The sequence below is a fragment of the Pteropus medius genome, unplaced genomic scaffold (genome assembly GCF_902729225.1).
Source record: "Pteropus medius unplaced genomic scaffold, Ma_sr-lr_union100, whole genome shotgun sequence".
Lineage (NCBI taxonomy): Eukaryota > Metazoa > Chordata > Mammalia > Chiroptera > Pteropodidae > Pteropus > Pteropus medius.
Genome location: NW_024354875.1, coordinates 29,894,469 through 29,909,172, shown reverse-complemented (window position 1 = coordinate 29,909,172; position 14,704 = coordinate 29,894,469). Strand labels below are relative to the sequence as shown.

General features: G+C 36.2%; 1 protein-coding gene across 1 annotated transcript in view; it reads right to left on the bottom strand.

Moving 5' to 3' along the window:
• CERS6 (ceramide synthase 6) overlaps window positions 1-14,704 on the bottom strand; it is a 269,630-nt gene that overhangs the window by 76,157 nt on the left and 178,769 nt on the right. The window lies entirely within an intron of this gene.

The window sequence follows — 14,704 nt, the reverse complement described above, 5'->3', positions numbered from 1 at the left end:
AACTTCCCAGACTATTAAAACGCAGGTTCTGATTCAGTGGCTTGGGGCTGAGATTCTGTATTTTTAACAAGCTTTGAGGTGATGCTGATGCTGTTGGACCTTGGTCCATGCTGAGTAGTAAGGTGCCAGGTATTTACCATGTATAAGGCACCTTGTTAGGCACTTTGCTATTATTTTCATTAATAAATATTAATGAATAAATTAATCAACAATAAACTAATGATTTCTAACATTTACAATAACCATTTGAGGCAGAAATTGCTAGTAAAATAGTATTTAGCTAGAGACAATGCTTCTGAATCAATCTTCCTATTTGAAAAAGCCACACATTCAAGTGCTAGTGGAAGGAATATGGGCTGCATTTACCTGTTCCACTTTGGGGTGGTATCCCTAAAAGTTATAGAGAATGAGTTCTCCTCACCCTTTCTTCAGTCCCATCAGAAGGAGATAATGAGAACTGGAGCAGACACTTTTGACCCTGAGATCAAAATTTCTGCCGAGGGAGTTGTCAGAAGTCTCCTGCTAGCCCTGGTCTCTATTCCCTGGATTATTTGTATGTGATAAATTCCTATCATTTCTCTCATATCTAAGCTACTGTATTGTTGTTTTTAAAAACATACATACAGTACCACAGTCTGTATTCTCACTAATATATGCACCAAGGTAAGTATCATTAATTATTTTGCAGACAAATAGCAATCTCAAAGAGGTACCCTAATTAATTGAAGACTCCCCAGATGGTAAGTACAAAAGCTGGAATTCAAACCCAGGCTAGCCACATTCTTTTACTATACTTTCCCTGAGGTACCCTGGGTACACAAAGAATAGGTAATGAAAGAAAAACATCAAGGGCATTTGGAATTGGTTACGTAAAAATAGGTATTACATTAAAAAATTTAATGTTAGGGTTAGAAAGGACCTCTAAATCTTTAGTATGTAAAAGAACTCACATGTTCAGATGGGTAACAGTGCCTCTCACTGTTAAAGAGCTCCACGGTCATCAATCAGTGACAAGATCCCTTAGGCTTACTCCCTGCTTTTTTCTTGGTCAACAGAAATATCAACATTGTTTTGGCATCTGCTATGAATTGTGTTCCCCTAAATTTTCATATATTGGAGCCCTAAATACTCGATGCGACTGTATTTGGAAATAAGGCCTAGAGGATGTAAGGTTAAATGAGGTCATAAGGCTGTGGCCCTACACTGACAGGATTGATAGGTGGCCTTATAAGAGGAGGCAGTGAGAAAGTTCTCTTTCTCTTGACAGGCTCTGAGGGAAGGCCACGTGAGGACTGCAGTGAGAAATCGGCCTATCCGGAAGAGAGGCAATGCAGGAAGAGAGCTCTCGTCAGATACTGAACACTGCGGGACCTTGATCTAGAATTTCTAACCTCCAGAACTGAGCGAAATAAATTTCTGTTGTTTCAGCCACCCAGTCTATGGTAGTTTGTTACGGCAGCCCAAGCTGGATAACACGGCATCATAAAACAATGCTTCATAAATGGTACTTAACAGCTATTCAACTATACAGCAAATAATTTCAACTTAAGAAGACTTATAAAATATCTGAACAAGACAAAGACAGACCATAAAATAGCTTATGGTTACCCATGGATTAGAAATGACTTCTAGAACACTCCATCTAAACCACCATATATAATGGGATATTTCATTATATCATGCACATCTGCTCCCAGACACCTCACTTGAGACACAACTCGGCAACAAGCACATCCATCCATAACAAAGTCCTGTGGGAGGCTTCTGTGGCTCTTACTCTGAGCAAACCCAACCTAGCAGCAGGATGGAGGTCACACGTCCTGCGGGGGGTGACCCTGTGCCTTCATTTGCATTTTGACCATATGCAGAATATTTGTGTGCTATTTATTCTATGATTTTTTTAAAGGAGAAAACTGGAGAAGACTTTTAAGTGTCAGTAAATCGGCTCTTTAATCAAAGATTCTTCTTTTATCAGCTGTTCTGTGAAGATTTCACCATGAACAAAACTAACAAAAATAGATCAGTTCTGATCATTTCACTTTACCATCTAGAGTAAGATAGGTTCGGTCTTATTTTATTTAAAGTTCCATTCGACATACTTTTAAAAAAATCTACCTTTCAGTTTCCTTGCCACCTATCATGATGATGGATCAATCACCAAAAATCAAGAAGGCTTTGTCCAAGCCCATAGGATTTATGACACTAAGAGTGAACCTTAATGTAATAATGTAAATGATATGTTGATGTAGGTTCATTTGTTATAACAAATGCACCACCTGGTGGGGGATTCAATAATGGGGAAACTATATGCATGTCTGAAGGTGGGTAATATGTGGAAAATCTCTGTACTTTTCCCTCAATTTTGCTGTGAATATAAAACTGCTTTTAAAAGTCTTTAAAAAAATCAAGGCAACCGGGCTACCTCAGAACACTGATGCTTATTGCATTACTGTGAGTTAAAGAAATAATAGCATTTGGAGCAAAAGACCAGAGAGAAGAATGCTCAGTTAACCAGGTAAGTGTTAAATGATTAAACAGAAATAGAAATACATACAAACACCTACATGCTTTTTTTCAAGAGTCAGTAGATTCCTACTGTTGAATGAATAGTAGTTTCTTTGAATAACTATTTTAATTTAACAAAAGAATATGAATCATATAAAGAATTAAAGATGTTTTGTTGCCTCATCAAAGACATGAAAGTCATATGGGTCTTTACCTGATGGAAGTCAGCATCTTAGAGGCAAAATTTCATCTTTCGCTGTTTCCATTCAAACTCCTATATGGCTTTCAGAAAGCCCAGCTGAGACAATAACAGTCCAGGAATTATGCTTTAAAATGCTAGAAAGCTAGATCCCTGAACTACTCTGAAACTACTTTCACTGAAACTACACTTCCACTGAGTTATACTTAAACTTTATACTTCTGGCTTATGTTAAAGATTTATTTTAAGAAATAAACATAAGAAAAATGTGTCCATGTCTGCAATAAATATATGTTGGAAAGCTTACCACTAGGTTATCTTAAGTTGCATGTATAAGTTCCACATAATATTTTTTTAAAATGAACTCCAATGAGAAAAATACTTCCTTTCTGTGAATTCTTAGTATGTTGCCTCTTACCATAGGAGAATTATTACCACACTATCTTTTTACCTTGGTCTTGGGAAGCTGAGATTTAATCCTAAAGCTCAGTCACGACTACTGTGACTGTCTCCTAATATCTTTGCTTATTTTTCCTTTATGTGTAATTTTTGAATGTTAATATCTATATTAATAATGTTATATAAACATTGTAAATTCTTTTTAGGGATATTCAACTGTATTATTTACATAAATTAATATAAATTAAATCTATTCAAAATGATAACCTACCTTTTAAATTTAATACACATTGCAAAATAGCTCAGAATACAAAGAAATATTTCATGCTTTGTGAGTTTAAAAACTGATAAATTGTGTTTGGGGTGAAAAGAACGAAGCCAGAAGTCTCTCTGCCTGAAGATGCTGCTGGTCAGTGGTAAGCACTCTAGAGACCCTCCCCAGAATGTAAGAGGTATCCTTTCTTCCTTTCCGGGGTCAGTAGATATGTGACTATAAATCTACGAAGCAGAGTGATCCCCCCTCCCTAGAGGCCACTGGCATTTGTATGAGCTTGGAAAGCTCTCAGGATGTGCAAATGTAATTTGGACTTGACCCCGTGGCATTATATAAAGATAGCCCAGCCTTTCTTATTGATCAAGCTTTAAAAAAAGATGCTAGTCCTCTTGACCTGGTCAAGCATGTGCCTTAAGCGTATTCGACAATCAATTTAGAAAGTAATTTGCAGAGCTGCCGAGCATACATAAATAGAAAGAGTTCTGTGGAGATAGGCCCTGGGGTCAAAGATCTCCATGAGGGTTTAATCATAGAAACAAAGAGAAGAGAATGTGAGTGCCATTTCCATGCCTTCTAAAACCTTCCAGTCAGTGGTTCTCAACTTTTTTTTACCTCTGCTTAGCTGAGGGACTCCACACACACTGCACAGTAACTGTGGCTGTGATTCTCAAGGGTCTGAGTAACAGGAAGCTTAAAAAGCCATCTCACATTGATTCAGATGTGGATTTTTCTGCATGCCCAGTGAGAATCATTGCAAAGCAAAATGGAGCGATCAATTAATTCCATGTTTAGAACAGAAATTAGGGATAAAGGAACCAGAGGAAGGAAACAGAAAATGACAGAAAATGAAGTGGAAAGACCTAGAAGGAGGGGGAAATGGTGAGAATGTTAACACAGGGAGAGAGAGACCTACACACATACAGGGGCCTGTGTAAAATTTGGGAATGAAGCCAATGAGAGTGGCTATTTAGAAGTACACACTTAGTCAAAAGATAATTTAAAGAAATGATTTATAACTTATTACAAAGGATAAATATTTCTAATATGTAAAGATCTCACAAAAATTTATTAAAATATTTAAATATCCAACAAGAAAAATGGGGAGAAGATACAAACAGGAAACACACTAAACAAAAATACGTGACTGAAACATATGTAAAAATTCCAGGTTAAAACTAGACAGAATTTTTTTTACCCACATCTGGAAAGAGATTTAAAGAGATTAGTACACAGAGGTCAGCAGTGTATAGGGAAATCAACACTCCGCAAATTTAAATAAACTCTCTAAAGAGTAATTTGGTCTTAATCTGCTTATCCTTTGACCCAGTATTTATTGTAAAAAAAAAAAAAAAAAAAAAAAAAAATTAATTAGACCCATATGTAAAGGCATTTGTGTATGGCTTTCCATTACAATTTTTTTTCTAGTAATGAACATTCAAATAAATCTAATTATTTTTAATGAGAGGTTGGCATGCGCTTAGTCGGGATTCTGTGGGAGCAGACCCTGATATGAGGACATGGGTACAGGCTACTTATTTGAGAGGTGATCCAAAGAAACAGAACGTGAGAAATTGAGAAAGTGAGACAGATGAGGGAGAAAGTCTAATATGGCTTTTGGGAATGAGCTGGTTACTGATATAGGCAACTGCATCTCAGTTTTACTGGGGACCTCTGCAGAGTTATGTAGCTCGTAGCTCTAACTGTCCAAACACAGAACAGGGGGACTTGGGCATTTATTCATCAACTCCCATACTCCACAGGTTGAGGTTTCAGCATTAACTGTACCATATTTCTAGATTATACCTTCCCATATTTAGGTGGTCTTTGCAGATCTGGAAAAACATGAATTACTCCAAGGAGTTGGGCTGTGTACTATTATTCCAATTGGCGACTAACACAACAAGTCTGTCTAAAGAGTTTTCTGTGTTCCTCACAAGAATTCATGTGGCTACTGGAGCCACACAACCTCCTAGAGGCTAGCAGCCCCATCAGGAATGGAAAACGAGGAACGAAAGGGTCATTGCCATGTAGAGAAAGGTCGTCTGATTCCTATCTTTAACATTGATTTAGGACAGCGAGAAGCAATAATAGGGAAAATAGGAAAAAACTAAACAATGAATTTAAAAGGATGTAATTTGAGAGAAAATTTGGCCTTTCTTTTTTTTAAAATCACAAAGGCTTGTTATTCCGAATTGAGTATTTGTAGGCATTTTCTTGAAAATAAACAAAGTGAGCCTGTCACTTAAGGAAAATCAAATGATAGTATTCGTTACCAACGATATAATTCAAACTTTTAAGCAAATATTAGTATTTTGGAAACTACTTATAGGCTACTATGCAACTAATGGCTTCCCATTAGTTAAAATTTTTCTGAGAATATCAGTGAAAATATTAAAACATATGTTTTTGATATTTCTAATGACATGTGTCCACATTAGAAAGATCTGTATAACTCAGTGAACCAATAGTTTCCAAATGACCGATTCCTAATGTTAAATAATCATGCATGGGCACAGGGGAAAGATAGCTCAATGGATGCTGATGTAAGCCCGTACAAAAAGCTTGTCAGCATTAAAAAAATGATTTCTTGTCAAGCTTTGGTGTAGTATTAAAGAAGAAGATCGACAGGTTTTTTGGAAAGCCGTAATTAGATATTTCTGCCTTTTTCAACTATATATCTTTGTGAGGCCCAGACTTTCTTCATATACTTCAACCAAAAAAACCCCACATTGTAACAGACTGAACATAGAAGGAGAAATGAGAATCGTGTCTCTTCTACTAAACCATATATTAGAGAGGACTATGAAAATCTGTAATTTTTGTTTTAGAAAATATTTTTTTCTTAAAATGTTATTTATGTTACCATGTAATGATTGATTCTTGTTGTTTTTAAATAAATTAATACATGTTTTTAAATTTGTTTTAATTTCTAATATTATAAATACTGATAGATATGACTAAAAAAAGCCCAAACAAAACAACAGCTCTTTAAAAGCCTGTATGATTGTTACAAGTGTAAAGGGGTCCTGAAACCAAAGAGTTTGAGAACCACTGCACCAAGGATAGCAAATCAACAAAATGAAATACAAGTCCCTGAAGACCGTGTGAAGTGAAACTGTCCTGCTGGCCTAGGCCACTCATATTGGGGCTTTTACAGCCCCAATATGAGCAGAAATGAACTTCTTTGTTTTTTAAGCCACTGAGCTGCTGGGTCTCCTTGCTATATAACTGCTTCAGCTTAGTCTTCATCCTGACCAATTTCAGGCACAAATGGCAACAGATACACACATCGGAAAGAGCTCTGGTTCTCAAGAAATGAATTCCTTTAAATCTATTCACTGAATAAATATTCATTGTATGCAATGCCACATCTACTGTGTCTGATACTCAATTTGATACATCACCTCCTCCACCCTTCCCAGCTCTTAACACACACCAAAATTAGTCCCAAGGATCCAAAAGTCATAGAATTGAATTAGATTAAGTGAGGGAAGACTCTTCTCATCAAGGTGGTGACATGCAATGTTTAATCAGATAGTCCATAGCAGTGGGAATAGAGTAAGGGTTGCCCTATAAGACCACACTGCCTACAAAACCTTTAGGATTTTCACAAGTCATCATTTACCTTGAGCTAGGGTGTAGCTACTTAAAAATCACCTTCCTGAGAACACTTTAAAGGAATTATGTAAGAAAAGGGTGAAAAGCCATAGCTCACTCTTTTAAAAATATTGGGCAATTTAGGCTTGATTTTTCTTATGTATGAAATTTGACTTGTGTTTTCATGTTATCTTGCTACCTGTGTATTAAATCTGAAAACCTACAAGTAGTAGGCCATATTACATAAATCATGAATCCAAACATTATTAAGTACAAACAGTTTTACATTTCCTAAACTCCTACACGGCCAGTAATCTTCCATCATGATATAGCCATATATTGACATGGAGGATGCATATTTTACATGAGTGAATGTTAGAAGAAAATATTGTATCATGCTATTATTATCTGAGAATGCTGCAGAAAAATACAAAATTCAGATACTTGCAAAACAGCCAAATACCTGTAATGTTCAATTATATTAATAGAGAATGTGACTATTATGAAGGGCAGGAGAGTCTAGAAAGAACACATGATAGGGAAGAGAGAATCAGGAAGAACACAAAAGCCCCACTGTCAGGCCACAGTCTGCCATTAATCAGCTGGGTGACACTGGGTAAGTCAATTCACTGATCTGTTTGCTTACGTGTGAAATCAGGAGTTGGACTGTATAATTCTATGATCCTTTCAAGCCCTAAATTTCACTACCCTTTTTGCCACCTTTTTTCTCTCAAAAGACAAAATCCTGGTTTGTCATGCTCTGATCATGTTACAGTCTCTCACACCCCACAGATGGAAACCCAACATCAGAAGGAGAACCCCCTTTTCTTCTTTTTGAAAGGATACCAGTTATCCATTGCAATTTAGATTTTTTGAATCACTGATGAAATTAAGTTACTCTTCTTAAATCCAATTAGAGCATTATTAGTAATCAGTATAATAAAAGCTCATTTTGCTCAATTTTATGATGTCTGAGTAAAAGTCATAAAGTAATTGCTTCCTATTGTATCCTCTATGAGGCTCAAGTTTTATATTATGTTTGATAATAAAGATTTAAATTTTCTAAATTAAACACTGATGAAAATTTGATGATGTTATTTTACTTTAGGAAAATAATTACCCCTTTTCCCTTACAGCTATTTTCAGATATTAAAATTCAGAAGAGAACTTGTAATTCGGTTTACCATTACTCAATACTAATAGGACAAATGAACAAACTATACCCTTTAAATGAGTGGTACATCCTTATATATTATTTATCTTCTAATTAGGATAGAGAAATTATCCTTTGAGTTGCTAAGTTAATTACAAAAAAGTAATTGATCTTCACATGTAGTTAAGTTTTGATCATCAGTTTCTGATTTTAATCAAGCCTGCCTTCCTGTTTTCCCAGTTTCTGGTCTTCCGAAAATGTCTAATCATTTTTTGGGGGGCGGCGGGGGAGGGCTGTAAGATACAAGTAGGATAGATTAATGCAACTGCATTATATCAAGGGGCTGAAACAGAAATACAGAAGTAGTTTGCTGAATATAAGATAAAGCTTTCCTCTCCACGAATAAAAAAGAGTTCTTAAAATCAATGAGACAGAAAGACTGGGTAATGAAAATGGCATGATTTGAAAACATAATCTAAAATTCTCTATTTACCTGGAAGCAAGTGCAAGATAGCCAAGTAGCCACAGTCTATCAATGATCAACCTTTCTATGCAAGTAGAACCAGGGCCTTTTTTTATCTTCTGTTGTATTTTTGAAATGCATCTTTGTCTTGTTTACTTTAACATCTAATGAATTTCTGAGTTCACTGATGTCTACAATATGAACTCATCAATGTTTACTTTCTTATAATTTGGTTCATGCTCTCAAGGGCTTGTACTTATTACTTGCCAAATACCTGATTCTTCAGGCATGTATACTATCAAGTACAGAACCTGCCTGTGCAAACAAGTGAAAAACAAAGTTATTTACTGTACTAGAAACTGGCAATGCTGAAAAAGCCATGAAGTTGAACTAAGCTGGAGCCATCGGTTTCTAAACTAAGGTATACAAATGACTTCACGACTTCAGTTTATAGTTTCAGGGCCCCCAACTCAGAATGCATGCATGAAGTAACCTTTAAATAGTAAACAGCCACAGAATGACATTTACTTGCTCCAAGAATGTTAGCATCTGAGCCAAGATACACTATTCTGTTATCATTGAAAAGTATTATCTAGATAACTCAAATTAAGCTGAGGTGTAATTACCTTTAATAGATGCATCATTGAGTTAAATGACAATGGTATTTTCATTCTTCAATTAAAATTTCTAAGATACTCTAATTGAAAGGGCCTTGCCACTATAGATATATTTTTAACTCTATAGGAATATCTCAGTTGAGAGTACTTAAATATTACCAGTAACCAATTCTATAAATACATGTTTTATAATATAAACTGAGTGATAACCATCAATTTACCTTCTGATTCTAGAACATATATATGAAAAGAATTTCCCCATTTTCATACACCATTAGTTTCTAATAGAAATAACGTGCATTCTTACCTAACGGCATTATAACAGAATTGTATTATATGCAGTTACTATTCCAGTGAACAAAATTTAACTGAAGATTGAATTTGTAACATCAAACTGTTTTATAATGGGACTGATTGTAATTTTATTCCTGGAAAAAACTAAGAGGACACCCAAGGAGAGGTAAATTTAGTTCAAATAAGGAGTAATCAAAAACTGCCTAAATATAGGAAAAACGGCATCCATAATAAGCTCCTATAGCAACAACATGGAACTAGAAGGCCAGCCAAACCATGGACTTCCTTAGTTTAAGATTATACTTAAATGATACCACTTAAGCAAGTGGTATAAAAATAAACTGAATACTGGGGCAATTAAGTTCCTAATATATTCTTCTTATTAACCATGCCACAAATTCATTTATCCAGCGCCTGCTCTGTGGTAGGCTGTGTTCTAGGGGCTAGGGATTTAGGAGTGAACAAAACAAACAGAAAAATCACCACTCCCACATAACTTATTTTCTGGTGGAGGAGATTGCCTATAAACAAGATAAATAAGAAAAACTACACAGTATGTTATATACAATGAAGGTCAAGGAGAAAAAATCCTGCAGGAAAAGGGATATGAAAAGTCAGAGGGTGTGATGGGAGATGACATTAATAGAGGGGACAGGGAGGTATCACTCAAGTGACAATTTTTGAGTAAAAACGTGAAGGCAATCAGGTCATTAGAAGTTTTACTTTTTTGTCTTCACTACATTACCTTCTAGTTTCTACTTTTATTTATATGTAAATAAAGTAAGCCAGCCACACAGAAGGGAAGAAGATATGAATAAAAGGAGAAGAGAGGGACATTTAGCTTTTAACTGGCAGCAAGTTCACCTCTGCCCTCTTAAATTGGTCATTTTGTGTGTCATTTTGTGAGTAATAAGTTGTATCCTTAAGTATGGTCCTTGCTAATTCCATTTAAGACTTTCCTGGAAAGAGAACTGATATGATGGATAATAAGATGGGAGGAGGGGGAGGGGCACTGGCAAGTTGGAGAATGAAAGGGAAAAATAATACTGCAGATAAATTTGCTGTTTTTAATGCACGGACCTGTTTCCTCATTTAAACTGATATACTGTCAGCTGAAAAAAATCATGTGATTTTCTGTTCCAATTCTCTGCTCTATAAAATGGCCATAATAATCACTATACCAGGTTTTATGAAACTGAAGCTATATAGAATTTTAAAAGTAAAAACATCATGGAAATGGAAGTCACTGCTTTTATTCCTTAGATTACCCCAATTGCAATATATTGTGATAACGGAAGACAACAACAAAGTGAGTAATACAGAAATAAATCAACTGGAGACATTATACTGGTAGTATAATCAGGATTCTGAAACTGTTTTTATATTGAAGATACCATATGATGAATACTTATTCTTCAATATGCTTGACCAGCATATCTAATCATTCTGGTCTTTAAAAAATCTGCTGTTCTACATTACACCTTCTTTTCATATAATCACATATGTTGATCTAGACCTCTATGACAACTTCCAACTTTATATCTCAGAATAACTTCATGCACATAACTTCATGCAGTCACTGTCTTCCTGGGAAATATATAAGGGGAATAAGTTTTGTTTATCAAATGTTGTCAATTCATGAAGGCAATGATCAGGATCACTTTTATTTTTTAATTTTTGACTACTGGGATCGACTCCAGACTTATTAAAATAGAACCTTTGGGGGGTTAGTGTCCAGTTTTGTGTGCTGTTCACAATTCTGCAGGTGACTCTGATCTGCTGCAGGGTTGAGAACCACGGCACCGAGGCAAGCTGCTGAAACCTACAATATATGTGACAAGTGAGCAGCCCTATGGGAAAGTAGTTTGTCTCCACCTTTTCTGCATGTTCCCACCTTTCTATGAAAAACGGTGTTCTGGTTCTAAGTATCTGACACTTCACCTGACTTCACAAGTAGGAGAACAGAAAGTAAAACTTTGAAGGTGATTTTACTATTTATTTTTAATAAGATACTTTCCAGAATGGCAGCTACATAAGTATTTGAGACTTGAAAGAGACACCCAATAGTACTGGTAATAATGGGCTAGTTCTGCTCCATATAAAGTGAGTTTTATGTGGCCTGAGCAGAGCCACTTGTCCTCCTCCACCAGTTGCCTATACCAATACCATTCTCCCCTTTCTTCCTTCGTGCGAGAACCCCAATTTTAAGTGGAGTACATTGTGTTCTGAAAAAAAACAAAGATACTTTTCAGCCTTCTTGTAGCTAGGTAGGGCTTTGTGTCTCAGTTCTGACCTATCAAGTGACAATGATATGGGGGATGTCCATAAAGGCCACTTAATGAGAGATGACTCAGCTGGAAAGCAACTTTTTATCTGTTTGGTTTTTTTTCTTTTGGGGATTGTTTCACTGATGTGATGGCTGGAGTTCCAGCAGCCATTTTGTACCAGTAAATAATCTTGAAGCTGTGCATTAGTGTAGTGGAGCAGAAAGACAGAATATCCCTGTATCCTTAACGACATAATGGAGCCATCATATCAGACTCTAACTGTCTTCCTCCAGACTTATTTTACATAAGAAATAAACTTTTTAAAAATTTAAGCCACTATTATTGTTGTTGTTGTTGTTGTTATTGCTATATGTTCCAAACCTAGTCCTAACTAATATAACAGAGAGGAACAGCAAAGAATATATAAAGTCAGGGAGAGATTTCAATGTGTACGGCATGCATCCTATGAATTCTTAACCCACTAATATTGTTTCCAACATCCCTAGAAAGCATGTTGAATTTCACAATTCTAAACTTATAAAAAGATTTAATAGCATTTTGATTTTACATGCTGAAGCATAAAGTAAAATAATTTATCTTATCTCTATATACCGAAGAATAATTAGTATAGTTCAATGGCACTAAGTCTGATAAATATCAGAGATGAAAATGGAGATGAACTAAAGTACCATGTCATAGAAAGAGTCAGTGGCATATAGGATAGGGGATAAAAAGGAAGTAATCTCCCCAAGATTTATGGCTTGGTTAGCTGCTGCAGATGAGAGATACCAGAGGAGGAGTAAAGAGGAAGGGAAGATAATGAGTTTGGTTTTAACCTTGAAGAGCTTTTGAGATGCCTATGGGATACAAATGTAAAGTCCAAGAGAAAGTTAGAAAACAATTTAGGAATCCTGGTTCACTTATTGTTCTGCTTTTAAACAACATTTGATGATTCTACAATGATTACTCAATAAAGTCCAGGATCCTTATGATTTCAAGGCAATTTACAAACCTGGTTTTAAAGTACCCTTTCAGATCTGTCTTTTAACATCTCTGTCTCTTTGCCCACAAGTCTCAACCAAATACAAACACAAACCTTATGCTCAAGTCATGCATAACTGTTTACAGTGTTCTCCAAATAAGCTCATAGAAACCCATGCATATTCTTTCATAACATGTATGCACTTTGCTGCAAATATAACAGTGCCTCCCACATTAGGCAGAACTATTTGAGGGCATAGCCTATTATCTTGGCTAAACCATATCAAAACAGGTAAGTACTTCAATACTTATTTAGTTAACAGAGACCCACACACCAAGCCTCTGTGTTTTTGCTTCTTCTGTTTTCCTTATCCGGAACTCAGAAAGGTATCGATGATGACTCCAAGTTGTCAGAGCTGGGTGAATAATACAGTGGTGACTTTTATCTGCAGAAACCAGATCGGAAAAAGATAGAAAAAAAAAATGCCAAAGAGCTAGCAGAAATAGGGGAGTTTTATACAAAGAAAAGAGGTAACAAATACACTTAAATCTCTGATACTTCTATTTCATGTAGCAAAATACATTAGGAGTGTGGAATTGATAGCTCACATACGGAAAAAGAGGCAGGAGTATTACGAGGAAGAAAGCATTGGGATATATCAAGAAGCAGGGCTGGCTGGGTTGGATAAAGAAGAGCTGGGTAAAGTAAACCTCTCCAAGCCACTAGAACACACCAGCCACTTTACTTACAAAACAGCCCTGTGTTCAGAGCCGAGATGTGCTGTGCTACTTGTTCATCCTCAGTTGTGCTTCAGAACTTGACAGAGTGCAGTCTGGAGTTTCCCTATGTAAAGCTTTCCTAAATGCCACTAAGACAGTGTGGACTGTACCTTCTGTCAAACACAGCAAATTCAGAAATACATTGCTTAGCTTCTCCAATTTGTGATTAAAAAGAAGAAATAAAACAATGCCATGCTGTAGTATAAAAATAGAGGCACCTTATCCCTGTCATATGTGAAAATTTTTGCCAGCTTTCTGTGACACGTACTCTTATTTTTGCTTAGAATTAACAAAGATCGCTGAATGTGTGTAAGTTTCCTTTTAATTTGTGTGACATTGGTACAATATTAACACAAGATGTGTCTTAGTAGTATTATGAAGTACTAACATCATGAGAACTGAGTTGAGCCCTTGTGAAAGTTTATTCATATTTTACGTACATGTTTTTTATACATGGCAGTGAAATATGGTTTTAGGAGACTTTTAAGAGGAGAGAGTCTGAAAAAATAAACCTCACAGAATCATTCATTCTTCACTCAAATTTAAACTACTTCTCGGTGTTGGTTCTCAATGCAGGCTCATTTGATTGATTGATTGATTGATTTTTATTTTTTCCCCCTCTTTAATAACCCCTCTTCCCACCCCCAATTCCACCCCTGACCTATGGATGTTGCTATTTCCCCTTAAGAACTGGATCTTTGAAGGCGGGGCGTTGTCTCTCACACACTCTCGGTGTACACCCAGGGCCTGGCACCCCCGGCGCACTCAGGGGGCCTGGTGTCTCCGGGGCCTGGCGCTCCCGGGGTATGGTCCGTGGCTCCACCTGGGCTGCGAACCCAGGACCTTCTGTATGTAAAGCAGATGTGCTAACGATTACACTATGGAGCCACCCCCCGCAGGCTCATTTTAAAGACACAAAATGAATATTATATGATACAACAACCACCTTCCTTGGTATTCACTCAAATGAACTGAAAACTTAACTTCACATAAAAAACCTGTACACAAAGCTTTATAGCAGCTTCATCTATAACTGCCAAAATGTGGAAGCAACAAAGATATCAATAGGTGGTACATCCACACAATGGAATATCATTCAGTGATAAAAAAGAAATAAGCTATCCAGCCACAAAAAGATATGGGAGGAAGCTTAAATGCATATTGCTAAATGAAAG